The sequence below is a fragment of the Podarcis tiliguerta genome, assembly GCF_965153285.1.
Source record: "Podarcis tiliguerta genome assembly, chromosome: Z".
Taxonomy (NCBI): domain Eukaryota; kingdom Metazoa; phylum Chordata; class Lepidosauria; order Squamata; family Lacertidae; genus Podarcis; species Podarcis tiliguerta.
In genome coordinates, this window is record NC_139553.1 from 35,140,282 (window position 1) to 35,164,606 (window position 24,325).

The window sequence follows — 24,325 nt, forward strand, 5'->3', positions numbered from 1 at the left end:
TTTATGGAAGTGAATTGTGGACAACTTACACCCACCAGGAATGATGCCTCAATGCCTTCCATATGCTCTGTGTCAGGAGGCTTTTGGGCATCACATGGCAGGACAAAGTTTCAAAAAAAGATGTGCTCTTCCAAGCCCACATTCTCAGCATGCTTGCACTTCTGCCTCTGCAATGTCTATGCTGGCTTGGTCATGTACACAGAATGGAAGACGGCAGGATCCCCACGAGCTGGCTTGAGGCACCAGGCCTGTTTGCGCTACAAAGATCTCTGCAAATGTGACGTGAAAGCTGGCAACATGAACCCCTGCCATGTGGGAATTCCTTGCAGATGACTGCAGTGCCTGGGGACATACAGTCAGTATCCACAGCTGTGACCAGAGGAGGAATGCCCTCTGGAAGGAGCGCAGAGAGAAAAAAATGCCATGGTGCATCTGTAACAGTGAAAACAGATGCCTAACTGCCTCTGCTGCAACAAAGCCTATCTCTCCCATCTTGGTCTCTATAGCCACAGCATGCTCTGCAACTCTCCAATGGTGTGACTTTACCCCAATGGCACACTCTCCCATTTTTTCTCGAGACAGATGGATGCCAACATGTGAGAATGGCAAGTTACCACATCAGAGAAAATGCTAGTTATTAAAATGCTCTCTGATGTGGTGGTACATAGAATGATAATGAAAAATTCTGAGTATCAAAGGGAAAGTCATGTTACCTGGCCTTATGATTCTGCTTCCATTACCTGTCCTTCTACTTCTATACTGAATTTCATACACGGCTGCCTAATATAGCCTCATTACCTGTAATCACAGGCTACAAAGCAGACTTGGTATTGTTTGAAGGAATCTGAATGTAGCAGATTTTCTTGTTTGCTGACTTACTTTGACTCTCTGTCTCCATTTCCTTTCAACTATTTTTGGCAGTTGGCACCTGAAGATAATTGTTAGGTATGCATATAGTCTTGGTTAGCAATGGGATTCATCACAAGCTCACAAGGAAATGCCAGTCTTTGATCACCCCATTTGGAAAAGTGACAGATTGACATGCAGATTTTTTTTTTTTTTGACCGAAATAGATTCATAGCAGTTAACCCCCTCAACATGGCGAGGGATATCATGTGGTTTCTTAAGACTAGGACTTATTCCACAGCTTGTACATTTTCAGGGGGTGTTCCTCAGCCGCGCATCTTCATATAGCTGCTGTAAAGCAGTGTTGCCATATCGTTGGCCCCGGTGAGGCCATTTTAGGCAAACCATGCCCACCTGTCAATCACCTGACATTCTAGGACATCAGGAGGCAGAGATCTGTTATCTCAAATCTCAGTGCTAAAATAAGAGACAGTTCTCTTTGATCTTAGTGCTAAGCACCACAGCACTGAGATCAGAGATAAACTTAGGGTCAGGTTATGGTTCCATGGTAGTAGTTAGGAGGATGAAATTCTTAACAAAGCAAGAAAGATCACATGCAGTAAGAGTCTATGAGACAGCACTAGGACTGAAAAAGATAAGCAGGTTATGCCCTTCTCAACTCAGGAAGGATGTGTGGCCTGCTTGTAGACAGGATAAAAGCAAGTTGTTTGTTTTTAAGCATAAATAAGGAAAGTAGATGCAAGAAGAATAACAGAGTATGTTTTCCCTTAAGGATTTGAGTGTAGGGAGCTATCCAGAATGCTGTGGTGCTGAAATCAGACTGCATCTTGCCAACTTGCTTGCAGACCACATTGCATAAAACCAGTAGTTGTGTGGTGGAGAACAATACTTAACTTTTGTGGGGAATGGAGAAGAAAGCATTCTAAAGCTAATGCTGAGAATGAAGAGTACAATTCTGTGTACATTTACTCAGAAGTAAATCTCACTGTGGGCCTTAAAGGTAAAGGGACCCCTGACCTTTACGTCCAGTCTTGGCCGACTCTGGGGTTGCGGCACTCATCTTGCTTTATTGGCCGAGGGAGCTGGCGTACAGCTTCCAGGTCATGTGGTCAGCATGACTAAGCCGCTTCTGGCGAACCAGAGCAGCGCACGGAAATGACGTTTACCTTCCCGCCAGAGCGGTACCTATTTATCTACTTGCACTTTGACGTGCTTTCGAACTGCTAGGTTGGCAGGAGCAATGGGAGCTCATGGGGATTTGAACCGCCAACCTTCTGATTGGCACTCCCTAGTAAATATGTTTAGGACTGTGACCTGAATTAATATAGCCTTATACACAATATTATGATTTAATTCAGTCCTCAGCATTAGCCATATAAACTTCAATATCTTGTTGTCAGCAGTGTATAAAATAATAATATATACTCCAATCAGGTTTATCCATTCCACTCATAAATCATAGAGAACTTGGTTGTGTAATGGAAATGTAAGATTGAATTGTAACCTTGATCTTCAATCAGGAAGCATGCTTTAATATTGATTGCAAGAGAGTTATCAAGTTAGGGAAATGATTTGTGGAGGAGCAGCACAAGGAGAACACTGTGCTCTCCCTCATTGGTTACTTACATATATCTCCCTTCTAAAGAGCGGAATTGTACATATTTTACTCAAAATGCTTGAAAGAATAATAAAAAAAAGATTCTCAGTGGTAACAGGAACATATTTTATTACTATATGCTATAAAGTTGGGGTTTCAGCTGAAAATGGGCTTAACTGAGTTGTTCCTGGATCTGATAATATCATCTGCTGTTGCCACATCACATAAGATATCTAGGGAATTGTGGACTGGGTTTTTTTGTTTTTTGTTAGTTTCACCTTGAATTTTTTTGGCAGCTACAAGATACTGGAGGGAAAGGTGATTTCTACAGCAAGCGAATTGACATGGATTTTTTTTTTTTTTTTTTTTTTTGCAGGCCACTAAAATATCAGTATTGCAGAGCATATCTCCTTGTGAGAATGTCTTTCACTTGATTATTCTTGAGGCAAAAATCACGGAACCTATTTACCCCCTCTGCCACCACTGCTGACAGAACTAAAGGGAGGAAAATAGAGGGTTAATTATTCTCCCTGCCTGTTAGGTTGTTACTCTTAATACAGGTCCCCTCCCACAGTCTTAAGCCAGAAACTTGGTTTCTATATACATTTCTCTGTATTAGTGCTGAATCTGCCCCATTCCTGCCACATGGTTCATTATTATGCCTTTCTAGAGAGGCCATGGAACTGTTTGATGGGTTTACAGACAGGACCAGATTTAGGTCTGATGAGATGAGGCCCTAAGCTACTGAACGTAATGGGGCCCTTTATATGTCCAGCTGTCCTTTGTCAACAACAAATTGTTGCAGGTTTTTTTGTGTTGAATATATGCTATATGGTAATTTATGGACCTAATAGGTATCTAAAGCCATTTGCACGTAACAAAATATGTGATATTTTAGGGAGCAGGCTAGCAGGCCAGGCACATTACTTACATCATAGGAGCCTACACAACACAAAACACTGTTGCTGTATGTACGCTTTATTTTATTTATTCTTTATCTTATATTTTGGAAATGTACATCCAGGTTTTTTCCTTTAAATTTTTTGGGAGCCCCCAAGGGAGTGGGGCCCTAAGCTATAGCTTGTTTAGCTTATACATAAATCCGGCACTGTTTACAGAGCAGTCTCAGATAGCTATCTTGCAGGGAGCCCTGTAAGATAAGATGCTGCTTCTGCACTGGGTGGGTTCTGTTTTTTTCTTTTGAACTCATGGCTTCCTTGAGCAGTTTATGCTTCTTGTGTCCCATATGTACCAAGGCTACCTATGTAGTCCCTCTCTTCTTCCGAGGTTTTGTTTAATTCAGGACTGGTACTACCAGGAAGATGGTGGGACACAACAGAAATATACCAGCATCTGGAGGCAACTGACATTGGCCTGGGAACCACACTGTAACCACACAATCAGCTCTATTCAGACATTGGCAATGATGTTGCTGTGTAATGTGGCATTGCTGGTAATATATGAATCAGACTTGAGATGCTGAGCCATTTTCTTAATAAATGAAATAAAAATAATAAATAAAATTTCCTAATAATAAAATGGACTGTAAAATAAGTAAATATATTAGCTGTAACTTGTTTATTTTAGGATCTAAATGAGTAAAATAAGCTACAAAAAACCCTCCCCTCTAAAAAGTGATTACAGACAAGTGGGTGCCTTTTTACCTGTGTGAAATAATTGGATGTAATTGGTTCTTTTAACACATTTTCTTTTAACATTTTTAATCTTACTTAATTTTTCATTCTCCTCATGTGCAATAAAATTACATTTTTCAAACACCTTAAAAGAGAGAGAAAATGCCTACCTTCTATTTTTTCTTCCCTAATTATGTTTTCTTCTTCTGAAATGGGGCCAACATGGAAGAAAAAACCCTGTATGCCTATTTTCAGCCAAATACCCAGGATCCATGATTATTATTAATTCAGAATAATCTAACACCCCCTGGTTCTGTTTTTTACTTTACTCTTTCACCTCCCTTTTGTGAGTTTAACAGGTACTGTATAATAGAGAGCTAAGCTAATCTATTTTGTTTGTTTGTACAGTGGTACCTCAGGTTACATACGCTTCAGGTTACAGACACCGCTAACCCAGAAATAGTGCTTCAAGTTAAGAACTTTGCTGCAGGATGAGAACAGAAATTGTGCTCCGGCAGCTCGGCAGCAGCAGGACGCCCCATTAGCTAAAGTGGTGCTTCAGGTTAAGAACAGTTTCAGGTTAAGAACGGACCTCCGGATCGAAGTAAGTACTTAACCCGAGGTACCACTGTACAGGTTTTTAGTTTTTTAATGGAATAAATAAATGATGGGGAACCTGTGGCCCTTTAGATATTGTTCGACTCTGAACTCCCATCAGTCACAGCCTGGCCAATAGTCAGGGATAATGAGAGTTGTATTCTCGCAACAGTTCAAAGGTTCCTTACTCCTGGAATAAAGTGCCAGTTTTTGAATCATTTTTCATTGTCTTATTTGAAGATTAGCTGTGTCTTATTTGAAGATGCACTATATTCTGTGGAGCTTTCTCCCTATTAGGTTACATGTAGATCAAGCTGCACCCTAAGATAGAGTGTGCATTTGTCCAGGGAGAGCAAGTTGAACTGTGAATAGGTTCCTATCCAAAAGGTAACATTGAGGATATGGAGGGAGTCCTTGATACTGGAGGTTTCCCCAGGTATAGTTATGGCAGGGGTGGGGAACTGGATCTGGCTAGTGGATCAGCCCCTGCAGGCCATGTTTTTGATTCCGTAGATTCTAATACTGATTGATTCCAAAAAGTAGGACCCCCCCCCCCCCTGTTTCCAGGGAAAAGGGAAAGACATAACATAGTTAAATAGTATCTGCTTTGCATGCAGAAGATCCTAGGTTCAATCCCTGACATCTCCAAGTAGTGCTTGGTGAGCATTCTTCCTGAAACCTGGAAAGTGGTTGTCAGTCTATGTAAAATACACTGAGCTTGATGGACCACGGGTATGACTGGTGGACAACTGTAATTTTCTATGCCCCTAAATTTACCAGCAGTGGATTTGATAGCAACTTCTCCACCTCTCCTTTTTCACAACTTTCCCCACATTCTTTTCCATTTGCATCTGGGTGCACTTCAGAACTTACATCTTGTAGTATTTGCTGGAATTGGTGTTTAGGAGTTCCAGATTAGACATGTAATAAGGTAAGATGAAGTATACATGATGGAAATCTCTTACTGCAGGATGAATTAATTTATCTTGGCTTTCCTATTACTTTGGGGATGGGAAACCTGTGGCCGTCCAGATGTTGTTAGAATTTGCCTCCCATCAATCCCAATGGCTAGAGATAATGGGAGTTGTAGTCCAAAGATGTCTGGAGGGCCACAGGTCCCCCACCCCTGTATTGATATGGCAGAACGTAGCCAGAGTTTTAGAGCATGATATCAGGAGTGAAAAGTATGCTGAAGAGATTAAAGAACAATATAAAGAATTCTAAGCAGCTTGAGTATTTAAAAAGCTCCTTGCATGTGGAATTTAGCAAATTATGCTGCTGAGGATTGAGAAAGATTTAGATGGGAATTAGAGCTGTTTATGATAACAAGCCAAGCAAATGATAAGCCAGATGTACAGAAAATAACAATATTGCCAAGCGGTGCTGGGGAAGAAATCATCTATATTTTGTTTTTAAGAAATAAATCAGTTATGTAGTGAAGCTTGCAGCACTTGAAGGAAGATGTAATGAAACCGTAATAGAAGGGAGGGTGGGAAAAGGGGGCAAAGAATGTATCACATTCCTAGGGACAATCAAGCATAAGATTATCCATCTTTGTTCTTTTAGGCAAGTGTGCTGTAGAAAAGCACATGAAATATTTGTACCCAGGCAATCTAAATCACGAGACGAAAAACTGAAAGCTGCAATTTGATCTATTCTGTCCTGTTGCTGTCTGGTCTGGTCTTATCCTGCTGAGGACAGCCTAGGGCAATGCAAGTTGGGTGCTACAAAAGCAAGGAGAGCTCCTAGTAAGCAACATGCTGTACCCCCTTATGGGAGAAATGGTGTCTCTTAAAGAGCCAGCTCTCTGGTCTGAATATTGTATTGCTCCTGTGCTCTATGACTTCTTACCTGGTGTGCTCTCTGCACCACTGAAGTGATAAGGTAGCATGTAAGGCACTTGATTCATTGGGCCAAGAAGAAGATGCTCAAGAGGCTCCTGGCTCCATATCTATAGGCCTTGGGGTATGAGGTATCATTATCACTAGCGTCTCATCAATTTATTACGGTCAGCATACCAGAAATACAGTCATACCTCTTGTTACGTTTGCTTCAGGTTAAATCTTTTCAGGTTGTGTTCCATGGCGACCTGGAAGTAACGGAACGGGTTACTTCCAGGTTTCACCGCTCGCGCATGCACAGATGCTCAAAATGACGTCACGCGCATGCACAGAAGCAGCGAGTCGTGACCTGCAGACACACAGATGCAGGTTGCATTCTGCTCAGGTTGTGAATGGGGCTCTGGAACGGATCCCGTTCGCAACCAGAGGTACCACTATACTATGATATGTGGTTCAGCAGACTCCTGCCTACCAGGTTGAGTGGCCCTCTGATTGGCAGCCTTAGGGTGAGACCCAGGAGCTCATTCCTTAGCTGGCAACACTGTAGCCTTGGATTCAATGCTGGAGTCATTGCTGGAGTCATGACAGATCCATGTGAAATGAGAAAATGCCCATGTTCCCTCCTAGATTCTGGACCATGCAACTGTCATCCCACTTCCCAGCTTCTAATGCAAGCTTCAGATTTCTATGGTGACTCAGCTAGCTCTCCTACAAGATCTAGATTCCTTTCAGGATACAGAATCTCTGTTTCACCTGCCCAGCTAGTTGTGCAAATGTAAGATAGGGAGGCAGCCAGCCAACCAACTGCTTTGCTCTGAGAGAGGGGACCAGGTAGAAGGTGGAAGACTATAGCTTTTCTTCTCTTCTGAAGGATACACACCTGAGGTAGTGGCATGCTCAAAGCCAATCTGAATGAATAGCATATTCTACTGTTATTCACTGGCAGGGAAAATAATCTTTTTTAAGAACACTAAGCCCCTTCCCCAACCCCCAGATACCATATTCAACAAGTCTTTTGGCTTCTGAGATGAAGCATTGAACCCACCACCTACCTGTATGCCTTTATTTTAAATTTCATTTAAAGCAAACTGAAATATGATGCTCTTGGGTAACTGAATTATGGGCCCAAGGTCACATTTTATGCAGTTTCTTACTTGCCACAGATTCAAGTTATAAACACAGTCCTGAAAAATCTACCTCCTATTTTTGAAACTAACTTTTTACTCCACCCCTCTTCCATTTTCTTCCATCTTCATGGCAACCCCATGAAGTAGGTTAATTTGAGAGATGGTGACCTCCCCAAGGTCATCCAGTGAGCTTCATGGCTGAGTGGGGCCCACCTTCTGGAGCTAGTCCAGAGAGCTACCTTATCTATGATACTGACTAAGCTTGGAACTGTCCAAGCAGTTCAGCAATGGAACCAGTTACTGTGTGTGTTCACTCTCCCACAATAGAGGTTTTCAAGTAGAGGCTGGACAGCCATCTGTTGTGGGATGCTGTAGCTCTGAATTACTGGCATCAAGCAGATGGGCTTCTGGACCCTTGCCAACCCTATTTTTCTATGACTCTGCATGTAGAAGCATTATGGCTCTTCGCAGAATATGGCTGTGACAACATACTGGAGTTGATGGCAATCTCGGCAGAAGTTTTATTGACATGTGCACTCCCCCAAGTCTATAGGAATTGCTAGTGTTTTCTAGTGAGAAAATGTTGGATGTCGGGTGGAGAATTGAATTCCCAGCTCAGCTGGTACAACGTGGCTTCTTGACTGGACAGCTCCTTTCCTGCTGCAGCAAAACTTCCCAGGAGCTGCCCCTTACAGTGCTGGACAGCTCCCCAACCCGACTTGTTAATAAAGAGGAACTTGAGCCACACCATTCAGGGTTGGCAGAAACAGGATACTTGTCCAAAGGCCCCTGGAATCTGAGTGCTAGCTTTGCTTATAAAAAACAAGGGGGAGAGAGATTTATGGAGCTTGCAGGCAGCTGGATATCAGCTTGTGTGTCAGCTGGACACATTTTTATCACTCCAGTGTCTATACAGTTGATGGCTGCAGTCAGATAACAATGGAAAAGTAATAGCCTGGCAGGCAGGCAGGCAGCCTAAGCAAGTTATGTCTATCTAATGGGGACAGATTGTCCTTGGTGAAAGAATTTCTAAACCATTGGATCCAAAACAATGACTTTCATTAGTGGAGAAAGCCAGCCAGATCTGTCACAAAGCAGTTTGTGTGTGTGTGTGTGTGTGTGTGTGTGCGCGCGTGCGTGCATGCATGCAAGACCACACACACACATCAGCATTTTCCCAAGTGCAGAGCAACCAGAATTGGAAGATGGCTTGTTGACTCAGCATATTAATTTACCACAGCCCATTGCCAAAAGACTGGAAATCTGAAGGCAGATGATTTTCAACTTTAGGAGAGGAAAGAAAAATTCCACTGCCAGTTGTAGGCTTTAAAGGGCTGTATCTAATTTATCACCCTCTAAAAGCTGCAATAACTCCTCAAGGAGGTAGTTAGGGTGGGTGGAGGGAAATCCTTACAGCAATTCAAAAATAAAACAAGACGCCCAGAGAGAAGAGCTTCTTTACTTCAGGATCCAGAAGAGTTTCAGCAGACCTGTCCAGGAATGCTTTAGGCATAAGCATTATTCTTTTAGGACAAAGGGTCAAGCTTACTACAGGTCATGACCTTGGGAGGATGTCAGACAGGGATCCAGAATCCTTGCCATGCTCTGGCCAAAAATGGGAGCTACAAGGTATCAGGTTTGGCCTCTCCACAAAAAACTCTTGAGCATCAATTGGCCAGAGCAGATTATGTGACAAGGCACAGACATATATTCAAGCCATTGGTCCATCTATGGTCTGTTCTGGCTTGCAGCAACAATCCAGGGGAATTTTCTAGCTCCTCTACCAGAGATCTTTTAAACTATATGTACTGGCTAGTGAATCTGGCTTCCTATACAGTCAAAGTACATACTCAGCTGCTGAACTACAGCCCACCCACCTTTAAAAGCTTCTTGACAAGGAGTAACCTCTGTCCTAAATGATCAAGAAGGGAAGTTAGCTTGTTCCTTACATATTTGTCTGCCTCACTCATTGAGAGTCATGCCCACAGACTGAACGGTGGGTTGTATCTCAAAGCAGGGGGTGACCTATTCTTAACCTTTGATTCTTTTAAGGGGGAAAAAAACAATTTCTGAAGTTAATATATTTTTTAAAAAGCTTTTATGGTTAAGGTAGGTCTCCATTTCTGAGAATTGCAAAATGCCGGTTAAGCCACAGTTGCTGAATGATCACAAGAACAAAAGAAAAGTCTGCTGGACCAGGCCAGGCTGGATCTAATCCATCATCCTATTCATTCTGTTGCCAACCAAATGCCCACTGGAATTCTGAAAGCAGGACCTCGGTGTAATAGCTCTTTCCCCACTTGGTATTCCCAGCAAGGGTTATTCAGAGGCATACTTCCTCCAACCATAAAACATAGTCATTGTCGCTAGTAGGCATAGTTAACCTGTGGCAGTTGTTCTCGGCCCCCTTTTCAGTGGTGGCCCTATACCTCTATAATACCCTCCCTTGGAATATCCATATACAGTGGTACCTCGGGTTAAGTACTTAATTCGTTCCGGAGGTCCGTACTTAACCTGATACTGTTCTTAACCTGAAGCACCACTTTAACTAATGGGGCATCCTGCCGCTGCCGCGCCACCAGAGCCTGATTTCTGTTCTCATCCTGAAGCAAAGTTCTTAACCTGAAGCACTATTTCTGGGTTAGCAGAGTCTGTAACCTGAAGCGTATGTAACCTGAAGCGTATGTATCCCGAGGTACCACTGTCCCTTAGAAGATTGGAAAAATGACTTTTTTATTCTGGTTACATTTGGGTAGCTTTATGGTTATTGTTGTTTCCTCTTAAGAACTTACCGGTAAATTTTATCTAGTTACTGTTTTCATGTTGTTAATTGCTTCGACTGTTATTTCAAATCTTGGCATTTTAATGTTGTATTTTATTAATTATTTGTAACCCACTTTGGGAAGGTGTATAACCTAAAAGGTATGTTAGAAATACATTGTGTTAGTGGTGGCGGCAGTGATAAATCATCCCAATCGTAATCAAAAGCTGATAATGCAATCTACACTGCATGAAACATTTGCTTTGCTATGCTTGCCAGATGCCTTGCAGAGGCTTGTGCAAAACTCTCAATGAGCTTGATAAACTCTTCCCTGGATATTCTGTTTCCTTAAGTCACAACTTGGTTCCCTACAGATGTTTTGGGCTGTGATACCCATCATCACTGGGCATTGGCTATTCTGACTGAGGCTGATGGGAGTTGGAATCATAGAATAATAAAGTTGGAAGGGTCAGCTAGTCCAACTCCCTGAAATGCAGGAATCTCTTAACACACAGTCCCCCTTACAATTTGAAACCATACCGGACCCTGCTTAGCTTTGCAAATATGCTAGTAGTTTTATTGCTGCAATTAACCCTAATCCTTGCTGTTGTCCAAAATGACTGCAGGGTTGAGGAAGGCTGCTTTAAGTTATCCAATATTCCCCTAGGAGTTGCTCCTCTCCACTTCAAGCCTATGTGGCTCTTCTGGCTGACCCATGACTAGTGTTGCTGGAATACAACTCCCATCATTTATTTTATTTGAATAATTTATATGCCACTTTTCATTCAGAGAATAGTAAGGCAGTCTAGCCAGCTATGCCGAATGCCACATGAACAAGTCTGCCCACACGTAGCAGAATCCAGGAGTAACATGAATTTTTTTAAGTTCCTGAATTGCTGCTGAAATGGTTGCTTTAGCTCCACGTGGTATTTTTTCAAGAGGACTGCATTGGAATTTGCAACATTTATAAATCGAATGACTGAGGCGCCTTGATTGAAATGTATGTTCCGTATAAAGAGTATTCCTTTTTAGCTTTCTGTGTTACATTGAAAACAGTTCATGAATGAAGGGATGGAGACCAAAATACATGCTTGGTGGCACTTGAGAAAGAATCTTGCAAGTCTCCTGGGAGGCACATTGGTGGAGATGAATTGCAATGGCAGAATAGTCAATGTAATGTGGGAGTTGAAAGTGGGTTTGAGGATGTTAAACACTGGTACCTGATTTCCATGCAATGAGAATGTATCACTGTATGTTTTACTTGGGGAGAAAATAATCCATACTACAGGAAACTGCTTCTTAAAGCCCTAATGCTGCTTTGATTTGCCAGATGAGGAATGCATATCATAATAAGCCTGCATCTTACATTTACTATTTTTATATCATTACATTATTGAGCCACACTTGCTATGGTTATCGCATCTGAATTTTTAGAATTGTTTCACATGAACGTGTATCATTGAGTGTTTCGAATTACTTTTTCTCTGACTCCACCTATATTAGAATGAGAGATTCATATGTCATGATTTAGTGCGCCTGGAGGCCCACATGTTCCCATCCCTGTCTATCCTATTGCAATCATATGGACCATAAACAGAACAAAACACAAGGGAAGCTCTTCATGAAGGAACAGTGACCAGGACTGCACAGAATCAGATTCTCCATCTTAAGCAGAAAGATCCAGTTCCTGTTCAGCACTCCTCTCAACCCTATTTTAAAACCCTATTTTAAAGGTAAAGGACCCCTGACAGTTAAGTCCAGTCACAAACGACTCTGGGGTTGTGGTGCTCATCTCACTTTTCTGGCCGAGGGAGCCGGCGTTTGTCCACAGACAGTTCTTCTGGATCATGTGGTCAGCATGACTAAGCCGCTTCTGGTGAAACCAGAGCAGTGCATGGAAACGCTGTTTACCTTCCCGCCGGAGCGGTACCTATTTATCTACTTGCACTTTGATGTGATTTCGAACTGCTAGGTTGGCAGGAGCAGGGACACAGCAAAGGGAGCTCACCCCGTCGTGGGGATTCGAACTGCGGACCTTCCTATCAGCAAGCCCTAGGCTCAGTGGTTTAGACCACAGAGCCACCCACGTCCCCCTTCTGTGTGAGGCAAGGGTTCAGCTCTACCTTTGAGAAAGGACTTTGCCCACTTGAAGTGCATTTTTTTCTTTTTCTTACTCTTTCTGTTTTCATTTAGATTACTTTGTTTCTTATTGTATTGTATTATGAAAAAGCCTTAATAAAATTTCATGAAAAATAAAAGGTGTGGAGAAGCTTTTTCTGCTTGAGAATCACATTCACTTCTGGGCCGCCTATGGGGGTGGGCAGGGACGGGCTCGTGGACCCTTTCAACTCTATAATTCTATGATTCTACCTTTGTATAGTAGACTAGCTTGCACACAAACTCACATACTCTGTTCTGCCTTACAGCCAGGCAAGCAAGAAAAGCATGACCATAGTTCATGAACATATTCAAGCCAGGCAAAAACACTCAAGGAGCATGCAAGGCAGAGCCAGTGAGGTGTGCAGCTTGAGAGGAGGGGTGATTTGAGGAGAGTCCTGAGGACCAGATACTGGAGGAGCTCCAGATACTGGAGATACTGGAGGAGTTGCACCTGGGCCTGATGTTTTTCATCCTTCTGTTAAGTCCTAGTTCCCAGAGGGCTGCTGGTGCAGGGGACAATCTTCTTGATATACTTCTTCATGGTAGAAATAAATTGTTCAGTGTGTGCATAATGTCTATGTCAGTGGAGTGTTTTAACAGCCATCTTTATATCATACCTTGAATAAGCTGCACTTCTTATTGTGTGAATAAGTGATAAAAGGGAGTAGTAAAAAAGAAGGAACCTAGGCTGCCATGATATTATACACATTTATCTCCTGCTGTAAATTAGATGCCGTTCAGTACTGCAATTAATAGGTAAAAGAACACACAGAAAGAAGGAAAAAACACATTAAGGGATTATGACCTAGGCGCATGCGTGCATGCACACACACACACACACACACACACACACAATGCACACAGTCTCTCTCACACATAAATCTGGCTTCTTTTCTTAGACCTCTTAAATATGCAGGCTTTGTAATTCAGTTGAAGCAGTTTAATGTCTAATATTTAATGTAACACTTTGAGCCACTTAATTTCATATTCCAAAGCTTTAATGGGCATAATACTAGATAGATGATTGTACTATTAGTCTAATCTTTGACAGTATCCATATGGTGCTCTGGAAATGATGTACGTGTTTGGCTTTTCAAGCAGGTTTTTGAATTCAAAATAATGATAACCACTGAAGGTGTTTCTGTCGTAAAAGTAAGTTACACTGTGATCTTCAACTCTGTATTGCCTTATACATGCCCTTTTATTTTATCATTATTTTCACAGAGATAGGGAACAATGAATCTTTTCAAGTTCTAAACAATGAATCTTTACCAATCATTTGGCAGTCTATTATGAACTAGGGTAATAGCAATGATATCTGAGCTTCTGAAGTAAAGCATCCCTAATTCCTTTGTTATTGACTCCCTCAAATTTTGTATTTTGGGTCTGGCAATGGTGGTTCATATTGACTGAAAAATATTCAGGATAGATGGTTGCTTTAACTATACGTCTAAAGACCTTCACAGCAGATCACTATTGGAAACAAGTTAAAAAGGGAGAAGGAACCTGTGGCCCAGGAAATGTTGCAAGACTCTAACTTATATCAGTTGCAGCCAGCATGGCCAAATAGTCAGAAGTTATAGGAACCATACTTGAACAACAACTGAAGAGATGGTGCCATCATTGAAACAGCTCTACTGCAGGCCGAACAGCCAAGAGGTACTGGAGTATTCACAATCAATAAAGGAAATGTTTTCTTGCTTGCTTGCTTGTTTTATCAAGGTGTTGTTTTTTTTTAAAAAAATAAGCAACTATCAATCTAAATAGGGACACGGGTGGCACTGTGGGTTAAACCACAGAGCCTAGGACTTGCCAATCAGAAGGTCAGCGGTTCATATCCCCATGATGGGGTGAGCTCCCATTGCTCAGTCCCAGCTCCTGCCCACCTAACAGTTCGAAAGCACGTCAAAGTGCAAGTAGATAAATAGGTACCTCTCCGGCGGGAAGGTAAACGGCGTTTCCGTGTACTGCTCTGGTTCGCCAGAAGTGGCTTAGTCATGCTGGCCACATGACCCGGAAGCTGTATGCTGGCTCCCTCGGCCAATAAAGCGAGATGAGCACTGCAACCCCAGAGTCGGTCATGACTGGACCTAATGGTCAGGGGTCCTTTACCTTTACCAATTTAAATCTATATCTGTATCACCTATGTTGTGTCTTGAAGCTGCATTCATTTTAACTCACTGGAAATTGGGATGCCAATTGGTGGCTTAATCATTTGGCATGTCACTGCTTTCCTCAGTGCAACCTTGAGATGTTACAAATGGGGAAGGCCAGAGCTTAGTGGTAGAATACCTGCTTATTATACAGAAGGTCACAGGTCCAATTTCTGACACCTCCAGATAGGGATGGGAATGTCAGCTGCCTGAATTTTTGGAGAGTTGTTAGAGTAATTATGATTTTACTTATGCTTATGGATTTAAATATGTTATAAGTCTCTTGGATTCATTTTTGTATAGCAAGCGGCTGTAATCTCAAATAATGATAACAATAATTACAGCTGAAAGTGTTACGATTAGGATACAGTTGTATTTTTCTTTAAGTTCTCTTTGGAATGTTGCTTGAATATTTTCAATCTGGAGTCAAAAGAGTTGTGGCTTGTTTGGCTGCTGACAATCATGAAGGGTGAATCAAAACCACCTTGAAAAATATGCTGTCTCAATAGATCATACAGACAAACTCTAATTCTCACAAATTTTGGCAGATGTAGACACTGGTGCATCGGAGTGCAGTCATTCTGCCACAAATACTTTCAAGGAAAACTTGTCAAAATTGCTGCCAATTTCTTCTGCAGCTAATGCAAGAGATGTGATTGTCTTCAGAACAGAATCATCACATTCAGCAGTAAATAAGCATCATTCTTTGGTCACACAACTCTCAGTGAAGAACATTATTATTAAATTTAATTAAAGCATGTAAAAACCATCGGAATTAACAGTACTTTTCTTGTTTGCAAACCAAGTTCAATTATTTTATTTTCCTGGACAAATACCTCAGTTTGAACTGGTGTTGCACAAATTGTGAAATTAATCAAATTGAAAGTTCATGGCGAATATTAATGTCAGCTGCAATTAATATATTGGAATGAAACTCATTTCCTTTTGCCTTGAAGCAGATGGAAGCTGTGCCAGAAATCAAGAGTCCAAATATTTACTAACTTCAGCTACAAGTTTAGAAAGGAAAAGGTTACAGCAATATAATTTGACAGTTTGAAAATGTATCCCCCCCCTTCATTTGCTTACTCTTTCTGTCATGAACCTGTTTGTCAGTTAAGGTTATTGTCAGAGTATCTTTTCAAGTCTTCTCTACCTCCAGAGTATATGAGTATATGATTACTCCCCCCCCCCCCGTGGTGGCATGCCCACTGGCGGGGGAAGAGGAATGCAGGGGGAGTGCACCGCCCCTGGCAGCACAATCCCGGTGGGGTGCCATCGTGGCTGCCCCCCTGCCTGCACTGGGCACCATGCCCCCAGGACACACACCATGCCCCTATGGGCAGTGCGCCACACCCCCAGGATGCACACCAGCCCCGGCCCTGCCTGCTCCCCCCCCCCAATCCCGGAGCATGAAGCTCTGCCACTGGGCATGCCAGCTTTGGGATTCCTTCATTAGGGTCCCTCCAGACTGGTTTTTTTTGGGGGGGACGGAGGGACGGACAATGTAGGTGTATGATGCAACATGCCACTCATGCAATAATAGTGCATTAATGGTGGATTTATACTGGATTGTCCACACATCATTTCACTTTCTTAGTTGTTCTACGATGGTTCCCCTATGTTACCATATTATCGCCCTGTGGAGGGGCACTCTGGTACTATAGCACAACAAACGTGGAACAAAAAAGTGGTTTGTAGTTTAAAAAGTTACAGGATTTTAGCAAGAAATTATATGACATGCATCTGATGCAAATGAAGCAAGAGCTTCATTTTTTTACAAGAGCAAAGTGTGATTGCCTATACAGTCATACCTCAGGATGAATATGCTTCGGGTTAGGCAAATTCGGGTTGCGCTCCGCGGCGACTCGGAATAACAGAGTGCGTTACTTCGGGGTTTCGCACACGTGCATGCGCAGACTGTCAAAATGGCATCATGCACATGCGCAGAAGCGCCAAAACGCAACGCGCAGACACACCGTCGCGTCTTGCTTTCCATTTTGGATGCGAACAGGGCTCTGGAACGGATCCCGCTCGCATCCCGATGTACCACTGTAAATTCAATGATAACATCCTAAGCACAAATAATTATGATTGTTCAATAGAAAGGACACCTGGAGGGGACCTTTGGGCTGCTACTGCTGTGGCTCCTTTCCTCTTTATCATCTGCTCCTCTTAGAGGAGGGGAGGGGAGCCAGTGCCCCCCCCCCGATGGTACTGAACTACGGCTCTCATCAATCCATGCCAGGGATGATGTGACTTGTAGCCCAGCCACATCTGGAGGACCAATTCTGTCTTAGAATCTTAGGCTTCTTCAACTTTTGCTCCTTTTAGACCACTTGCCCATTTTCAGTCTTTTATCTTTTGCTTCCACTTTTGTTATTGCCAAAAACAAAACAAAAAATGCAAGCTCTGTTGGCCAGTGTGCTTTTGATTTTCCCTGGAAATTTTACCTATATTTTGTTCAAATCTCTTTTTTGATGCAGCAAAGTCCTTGTATTGTATTTTTCTGTCCCTTTTCTGAATAGGTGGGCTGTGGGCCTGCTGAATCTCTGCACAGACTGCTGAAAACCTGCTTCCTTCCATCTCCCATCATCTCCTCCATGGCCCCTTTCTCTGCTATGCACACACACAGAGAGAGAGCTTTATTGCAGTCCATAGACCCAAAATACACAGTACAACAGTAGTACATATCTACAGTTATTAAAGTGTAAGATTGGCCTTGCTAGCCATATCTCCTAGCAATAATTGTAGCCACTTACATATAATGTATGTGTGTGTGTTTGTACAGTGGTACCTTGGGTTACATACGCTTTAGGTTACATACACTTCAGGTTACAGACTCTGCTAACCCAGAAATAGTACCTTGGGTTAAGAACTTTGCTTCAGGATGAGAACAGAAATCGTGCAGTGGTGGTCTGGCAGCATTAACTAATCGTGCGGTGGTGGCGAGGCCCCATTAACTAAAGTGGTGCTTCAGGTTAAGAACAGTTTCAGGTTAAGAACGGACCTCCGGAACGAATTAAGTACGTAACCAGAGGTACTCATTCACGGCACCCACATACAAAACATTAACTTGTTCATAAATAATATAGTTTGGGATGAGCATGGGATGAGCCATGCTTTCTGATGATACCAGATTGTCCAGTCAGTTAAAACAAAATGATCTCCAAGAGGATTGCTCCAAACTGGATGAATGGGCGGTAAAATGGAACCCGCAGTTCAATGTAAGCAAAGTAAAAAGGTACAGATTGCACCATTCTACTCCATTCAATAGATAGATCCCATTTCCTTTCACCCGGACCTGGCTGCATGCAGTTTCCATGGCACTGTGGCTTTCCACTTCCCTTTAATTCCTTTCTGAAAATCAGTCACATAGATTACAACGTGCAAGAGAGAGAACGTCGCTAAAATTGCTGAGGCCCCAAATCATGCAGAGCTGATGTTCAGAAAATATGCACATTCACGCAGCACTGTCATTTGTTAGCAGGGCTGCTTAAAATATGATGTAAGGGGAAGCCAGGCTGCCGAACCCCCTCAAAACGTGCCTAGGAATTACAGCAGTCTTATGCAAGCAAAGGAAAACTTTAAACCAATTACAAATCTTGCTTGGAAGAAGGGCCTCTTAAAAATAAGAACTGTTTAAATGTCAGGTATTAATAAAAAAAACTGTCAATTTTAAATCCTATTTAACTTTCATGTGCTGGTTCCTTGTTGTCATAGCTGCTCATTAGGAATTTGAAACAAATGGGGGGGGGGAGAGAAAGCTCTGTGGAATAAAAGCCACTGAATAAGAGAATGAAGCAGCGCATACAAAATATAGTAGAAAGTAGCACAGCAAGGTATGAAATCATTAAAATGCTCTTCACAAATTTGTTTTCTTAATTATGATTTTAAACTATGAATGCGTTTACATAAGCAATGTGGGTTTTCAACCCAACCAACAGCCTCTTTCCTTTGTAAATTTTACAGCTCTATTAATTACTCTTTAGAAAAAGCATTGTTCTGAGTTTTATATATAGAAAGAAACAGTGGTAGGGCTTATTATTTTTTTTATATTCTTTGCAATTTTATACCACCATTCTTCCAAGGAACTCAGGGTGCCATATATAGTTGCTCTGTCACAACAACCATGCGGAGCAGGTTCATAACCTAGCTCTAAAACTGATTTCTTTTTAGGACATGACCCTTGTTTCCAACCACCTCATCCTGGTTCTACACCTCTGTTAACTGCAACAGGAACATAAGTAAAACCTTGGTGGATCATTCCAAAGGGACATTTAGTTCAGCATCCTGTTCAGACTTCCTGTATTCTGGTTCTTTGATCTCCTGCACTTATTCCACCTTCGCTGTGTTCCCTCTGGCTCTGTTATCACAAAACTGCTGGCTAGAAGCTTGTTACCAATATTAATGAATGATGGACATTCATTTATTTGAGAGTGTGGCACTGGAAACTGGCTCTTTTATGTACGGGGAGGTCATTAATTCAACATTCTAGGGTCCCTCCAAATGTTCTTTTTATTGTCCATTCATGATGATGTGCTGATATAATGGCATGGCCCCTGCTATTAATACTGTTTGCAACTGCATAGGTTTTGGGGCGAACATACTGCTTTGTTTCCAATTAGTTCATTTCCCATATCTTCCTGCTGAAATTCTGTAACTCTTCATGTCACAAATGTTCCAGTTCAGTCATTAATCTTGATCCTTCCTTTGTTGCTCTATAGTGCTAGATTGCCTCTGCAGATGGAAATAATGTGGTAACATTGGGGAACCATTGCAGAACAACTTGTAAAGTGGAATGATGTTTGGACAGTCCAGTATAAATGCATCACAAATGTAGTATTATTGCACCAATATGTTGAAGAATACACTGCACACTCAGCTAGTGAGATTTCCTACTCACTAATGTAAGTTTGAAAACCAAAAACCTTGGAATTTCTTTAAGATAATAAGAGGTGAATTCTAGGTTGGCTTATGTGTGTCTTTTCGTTTGTTTTCAAAGTTTCCAATCCTGCTGTCACCATGTAAGGCTCCATTTTGCCCTAAAACAAATCCTCTCTCATACATAATAACCCCCAGTTGTGTTAACTTTCCTTCCTTAAAGTAGCCAAAAGACAACATCTGTCTCTCACAGCAATTGACCGTGAAAAATGTAGGGCATTTCTCTTATATGTTTTCCTTCGCTTCCTTATGGAATTAATTATATCCACCACTCTTGTGTGGGTTGCAGATCTTTCAGCAGATTTATTCTGCTCCACAATCTTTTCTGTTGCTCACTTACTCTTTTTACTTCTTCCTTTGAAAAGATTGCTGGATTTATAATCTTTAGCAAAATTAGGTAATTTTTGGCTAATTAAATAATCTATGGCCTTTGTGTGTGTGTGTGTGTGTGTGTATTTCTGTTTGTTTCTATATTGTGAATTTTTGCGTTTTTATATTGTAAACCACCCTGTGATCCTTGGATGAAAGGTGGTATAGAAATTCAAATAATGAACAAATGAATGAATTTTCAAGGGATAGTGGCAAGCAGGCTAGAGTTTGTTTCCAGTCATTTAGGGTTTTGTGTGTTTTTAAAAATCTGAATGGCAATTGCCCAGTTTTGACTTCAAATTCCAATGGCTGCAGAGGCTACAAGTATCTGGAACACAAAGAAATGGACTCGGTGTTTTGAGCCCAAACATAGAGCAGCTCAGCACTGCAAATCTGGCACAACCTTATGGATCCTCTAGGGTAGATGAGAGAATCAACCAGCAAGATGGTTAGAAAGGGGGCAGACTGGTTGTATGTAGAGAAGGGCAGTTTTGTGATTTCCTAGAGGGAACTGAGACCTAGGAGTTGTATAGAAGATAGCCTTCCCACCTGAGGGAACACTCAACATGAGGCAAGGTCTTAAGTTAGAAATCGGCACTGTAATTCTTCTTAAATAATGCTTGCACTGACCATGCACACTTACTTGGAAGTAAGTCCTCTTGAAATCCCTGGGAAATAATTCTTAGTAAATATGGAATAGGTTTGCATGTATGAAAAAATAATAATTCCAAGGAGGACATTACGAAGGCAGCTTCACACAACATGGTATTTGGCCTTGGGAGTCTGAATAGGTCAAAAGTCACTCACCTGCAGGCAATCATGATTCACAATCACATCTCTCTCTCTCTCTCTCTCTCTCTCTCTGTGTGTGTGTGTGTGTGTGTGTGTATGAATCATAGAATTGTATAGTTGGAAGGGACCCTAGGGATCATCTGGTCCAACCATCTGCAATGCAGTAACCTTACCCATAGCTGTCCCTGGGCTCAAACCACCAACTTTCTGGTTAACAGCCAGGCACACTAACCCATTGCACAACAACATGTGTGTGTGTGTACACACACTTGTAGCGTACTCAAGCCTATTCTGGCTTCCCATTACATGTATACATAGCGCAACATGAGCTATAGAAATGTAATAAATAAACGTGCCAATGTTTCTGTATGAAACAAGTAGTGTAATTACAAGCTCCTGCATTTGCATGACCCCCCCCCTTGCCCAAATAAACTTTCATACTTGCCTTTAATAGTTTATACATTGCTTCAGGCACTTTTCATGTTGTTGCTGTAGTGGAAGAGGCAACTTATAACACATTTTACAAATAATGATAAACATCAGCTCGCTGAGCCTGCGAAGCTTTGAATTAATTCTGCTTTTTGTCCCCTACTGCAAATGACTTTAAAAATTCATTTGCTAAGTGTTACATAGCTGACCACAGGCAGCTGGACTGAACAATCACGCCAGATTTCTCTCTGCATCAGAGGCAAGCGCTGAATATGCTATTAGCAGCACATTGAGCCTCTGTAGCTCGGTATTGGACACAGATGAAAAACCCTTCCAAATGGCTTTCCCTTTGAATACAGCACTTCCCTGTGGATCTTACCTAATACAAATTCCTGGATGATTTCAGCTGTGAGATACAGTATTGGATTATTTTGCTGGGCATGTCTGTTTTATTGTTGTCGATAAAGGCTCCAGCATGGAGGAATAGCACTGTTCATGTCTCCTGCGTTGCCCACAGCATGAACTTGATTGTGCACTCCATTACTGAGAAAGTCAGGGGAAATGAAAGATCTAACTTGTGAAGCAAAAGCAACCCCCCCACACAAAAAAGCAGAAGAGGTGTGTGTGTGTGTGTGTGTGTGTGTGTGTGTGTATAGTGTCAGCATACAGGTATTCCAGAAATCATTGTGCTCTCAGAATAGAAAGGAAGAAAAGGCATTTGTTTTCATTGCATTCCTGCAATACTTTTGCTGAGAGCTAGAGCTGACAGGGGCAGCATGTTCTGGCCACCGCCCCAGCCACCACCATTTCTTATTTCCTCTACACTTGTGCCTTTCCACCATGGACAACTGCACTCGCACAACCAGAGAGATATCTAAAGCAGAGAGATACCTAAAGCAAGCTCTCCCTCCCCAGCTATGGGCAGGGGGTGAGGAGAGAGGGAGAGAGAGATGTGCCAACCAATACTGCCTCCTTCCACATGACAGCAGCAGCAGCAACAACAACAACGGCAACAATTTCTATTCTGCTCTTCATCCAAGGATACAGGGCAGTTTACAATTTACAATTTAAAAGCACAAACATACATAACGTCAGTGGCGTGCGGTCAGTACACTGGGGTCCACTAGGCCTCTAAATGCTCTCCTGACACCTCCTTCCCAAAGCCCAGGAAGCTTCCTTCTGGCTTTGGGAAGGAGGCAGGGGGCTGCAGCATCCTATCAGAGGTCTGGCTTCTCCTTCCCAAAGCCCGTGAAGTTTCTGCCTGGCTTAAGGAGGGAGGTATAATTCTCATGCATGCAACGTCATCATCCCCACCCTACAATCCCCCTTGCAAGCTGGTCCTCTGCCCCAAACTGTTCCCCTGCTCACCGCACACCACTGCATAACATGGTAACAAACCAAAACAATACCCCTCAACAGTTTAAAAGGCCTTAGATTGTTTAGTAAGCCAAAGGCCTGGGAGAAGAAGAAGGTTTTTGTCTGTGCCTAAAGATGTTTAATAAAGGCGCCAGGTGAGGCTCCCTAGGGAGAGCAGTCCACAAATGGGGAGCCACTGTTCTCGTATTCTCTGCACCTCTCATGGAGGGGGCACACAATGAAGGGAATCAGATGATGATCACAGTCTGGGTTGTATCATGTGGGGAGAAGCAGCCCTTGCGGTATTGAGGTCCTGAGCCATATAAGGCTTTATAGATCAAAACCAGCACTTTGAATTGGGCCTGGCAACTAATTGGCAGCCAGTGGAGTCAGGCCAGTAGTGGCATAATATGCTCAAATATGTGTTCTTGCACAATGAGCCTGCTCCACATGCCCATGAAAAGAAATAAGATTTTTTGCAATAAGGAAAGTTACAGGGAAATGCACTAGAAAGTGGTGGAAAACAATTGATTGATGCAACATTGTGTAACCTCCCAGGTAACAAATCAGAAACAGTGGTAACTGAGCTTCCCACAACAATAAACAGCTCATCTAGAAACAAGCTAGAAAAAGATGATTTTTTTGGATATGGAAAGGCAGCTTGTATATTCCAAAATAACGTTTATTGAAATTCTATCCTCCAAAGAGAACTCCACTATATTTTAGGGTTGGGGACACAGCCATGTTTGTCTTGGTGAAAATTATTCTCCCAGGGAACCCAAGGCAATTCCCTTGATTAAGGTTCTTGGATCCCATGCAGAATTAATCAGTGTGAAATTACAGGAAAGTCTGCTCTCTGCCCTGTACTGGCAGCAGGAACACTGCACAAAAATAGACCTGATTCGTGACTTCTGCCTCTCTGCAGCTCCGAATGGATTAGCAAATTAAAGTGCCAGGAGGGAATTCTATCGGCTAGTGAGAATTTCAATGTGTTAAAGGCAACCTGAGCTAATGGTTTGAAATGTATGAAATGGTTCTTTGAGGTACTTGCTTTCAATATGCAACCTAACCATCTGGGCAGTGCTGGGCGCGGTCAGAGCCAAAACTGGACAGAGCAACAAATGTAAATTTACCATTGGCAGGTAGGCTAGATTCTATACATGCTCACCCAGCCCTTTCTGTCACCATCCTGAAAAGCAAGAGGCATTATCAGAGTTCAATGACATGTGAAGCAGGGACATTGAGGGGTGTGGCCTGAGCAAATGTTTGATAGCCAGATGTAGAGGCCTGGAAGATCACGTTCAGCCTCTGCGCCCAAGGTTTCCCATGCTTGCTCTAGAGATCTTTAATTGTTTTTTGAGGGTATGATTGCACTCCTTCTTGTTCATACTAGTGATGGAATGTGTCTGGAATGAGGCGTCTTGCATCACACCTCTCCCATTGTATTTTCCTTCCCCTAGTAAAATTCATATTTACTGGTGTGCACCTGAGTTATTGACAGATATTTGCATTTAGAGTGGAACCTCGCAGAGGCAGAGCTAGCTGCTCCGGCAACCAGAGCGATGCACATGCTGTGCACCCGGGGGTAGGGTGATCTGCCCATAGGGGTGGGGCAGCAATGTCCCCCCCCCTCACGGATGACACCTGGGGCGGGCCGCACCCCCCTCCTCCGCCAGTGGAACCTCGGTTTTTGAGCATCTC

At 42.4% G+C, this 24,325-nt stretch overlaps 1 long non-coding RNA gene across 3 annotated transcripts in view; it reads left to right on the forward strand.

Annotated features, from left to right (window-relative positions):
* LOC310668934 overlaps positions 1-24,325 on the forward strand; it is a 76,675-nt gene that overhangs the window by 49,705 nt on the left and 2,645 nt on the right. Inside the window, exon 4 of one of the 3 annotated variants that reach the window (XR_014506908.1) lies at positions 4,735-4,895. The exons of the other annotated variants lie outside the window; for them this stretch is intronic. This is a non-coding gene — a long non-coding RNA (uncharacterized lncRNA). The remainder of the gene's footprint in view (positions 1-4,734; positions 4,896-24,325) is intronic. 3 annotated transcript variants of the gene reach the window in all.